This window comes from Podarcis melisellensis (genome assembly GCF_964234715.1).
Source record: "Podarcis melisellensis genome assembly, chromosome: 6".
NCBI classification, from domain to species: domain Eukaryota; kingdom Metazoa; phylum Chordata; class Lepidosauria; order Squamata; family Lacertidae; genus Podarcis; species Podarcis melisellensis.
This window is the reverse complement of record NC_138538.1, coordinates 36135753-36138227: the sequence shown is the minus strand read 5'-3', so window position 1 is coordinate 36138227 and position 2475 is coordinate 36135753. Positions and strand designations below refer to the sequence as shown.

Here is a 2475-nt window from a genome sequence, read left to right as displayed (position 1 = left end):
AAATGAACATTTCATGAGACTACTGACTCTTTGAAATCAATAGACAATGATTACTCCTGACTGATATCATAGCGAGAGTTAGTGCAGCATAGTGGCTAAGGGACTGAACTACGGTATCTTACCTCTGCTATGAAATCACTAGGCAGCCTTACACTCTCATCTTCCACTCTGAAATGACAGTACAGAAATAATAAAAATGATCTATCTTACAGTGCTGCTGAATGAATTAATGAGCTAATGATTTGAAATGCTTTCAGCTCTCTCAAGCACAACACAGAAATGCAAATAACCATTGTGGAATATGAAGGTCTTTACTATTAACAACTATGTAAAATTCCTTTAGAACATTAGAAGCTAGTATGCTTGATTGCTGACATTTTCCGTTCCTGCACATATTTGCTCTGATCCAGCAAAGACAACCTGTGGTTTGGGGAAAGAATTCCATGAATGCTGAAGAAAGGAGAGAGAAATAAACCTCAAGCATGCCACTATTAAGTGATGCCCAACGTAGGCATCCAGAAACCAAAAGTACTATTCCATTATGAGGGAAATTCTAAAAATGAGTAACACTGCCACTGACCTGGCTTAGTTTGGTTATTAATTTATAGGCATTCTTGAATCAAACTTATAGTGGGGCTCAAAAACCTGGAATTTACTTGGTTCCATACAGAACTTAGCAGAGCTCAGAGCAATCAGCCCAGGTCTGTGTCTATGGCTCTGCTTTCAAATCCTTTTATTTATTTGTCATGCTAGAGCGTTAGAAGGGGATGTGTGGTATGGGATGGAACCCAGGCACTGGCTGCATCATTTATTCTGGATTAACGGTGCATTTTAAAACTCTGGCAAACTAATTCTCTCTACAGTCACATTTCCACATCACAATGAAAACATTTGCCTTGACAAGGAATGAATTTAGCTCCTTTCATTATAATTAAGGCCAATGCATGTCAAAGGCAGCATGTACGCCATATATCACTGGATTACCTGTCTGTTGGGCAATACTTTTTAAGCACTTTAAAGTTTTCACTACCTGCTGCTTTTCATTTAGACACAATTAATCTTGTAATGAGGTGGAACCTATTTCCCAGCCCTTACAGTTTGCTTTTTCAGCTTCCCAAACCATGCATGAAGAGGTAAATTTCTAGTAGGTCTCTCAGTTGCTGCTCTGTTTATATTCAATAGAATCGGCTTGCCCTGATTTCAATTCTGGTCTGGTCATTTTAAAATTGGAACTCCTGAAAAACAAAATGAAAAACATGCTATTTCCAAAGCAATATACAGTAAATCCAAGCATGACCACAGAGTTCTTTGACCAATCCTATATTATCAGGCCTGATCTTAACACATCCAAAATGGATCTCCTAGAAATAAAAATGTCTATGTGTCAATAGTGATAGGCCACATATCTAAAAATGCTGGCAAAGCTCATCAAAATGCTCAGAAGGTTCTACAGATGAAAGTTAGGCTTGTTGACAACTAAGCAGGATCACAGGAGGTTAATGAAGTAGACCAGGAACATGGCAATCAAATAAGAAGAATGGATCATACATAAATATCATTTGGATCAGCCCATCTAATAGAGTACTTAACAAAGATGAGAAGGCCAGGATCTGGTCAGTGCTTGGAATAGAGACCACTTGGGAAGCCTACACATACTTCCTTTAGTTCCAGGAAGAAAGTTCGGACACAAGGGCAATAAATACATAAAATACCAATATAACAATGTAATATATCACAAGTTATCATATCAGTGAACAGAGCTGGTGTTAAGCACCCTATGGTCTGATTAGTTGTTCTGATGCTCTTTTAATATTTGTAATGATTTGAACTCTCTTTGAAAGGTTGCATCATGTTATGTATTTTCTGCTGCTCTGAGTTCCCACAGGAGGAAGGGCAAGGTAAAAATCTTATAAATAAAATAAAGTAGTGAAACACAATAAAATAGGATAAAAGAGAGAAAAAGTAGCAATGAAGAAGTTGCATTTTTTTTCTAGAATTTTATGGTGCCCTCCATGACAAGCTCTCCCAGTAGCCATCTCTTTCTCATTTCTGCCAAACAGAAAGTTCTATGCATACCAATCAGCCTCTTACTGCACCCCAGCCCCAGTGTGCCCCCTCCAAAACTGGTTTGGGGAGGGTCAGGAGAACCCCAAAAACAGGGCAGGGGGAAGAGAAGTGCTGACATGCTTGCACATATGGAATGTTTATAATAACATGGCATGACTTTACCTCTGAAGGCATACTCTTCCATTGTCTCCCGAGACAGACAGATGCCAACAATTCCACCTGATATTTATATGCCTTACTCCAGGCATTCACATGACAGAAGCATTGCCTTGACATAAATGTACTTAGTACAGAATATAGCCTTGGATGTCTGATAAACCACTAATCCATTCATTTCCAGAAACATCATAACTAGATGTATGCTCACCTAATTATATCCCTGTGTTAATAAGGTCTCATTGACCTTGG

The 2475-nt window shown here is 38.6% G+C and overlaps 1 long non-coding RNA gene across 1 annotated transcript; it reads right to left on the bottom strand.

Moving 5' to 3' along the window:
- Positions 1-290: 290 nt before the first annotated feature.
- Positions 291-1220, bottom strand: LOC309372704. The gene is made up of 2 exons (XR_014169635.1): positions 1096-1220; positions 291-420 (listed from the first exon to the last, which is right to left on the bottom strand). It is a non-coding gene; the product is annotated as an uncharacterized lncRNA (long non-coding RNA).
- Positions 1221-2475: the final 1255 nt, after the last annotated feature.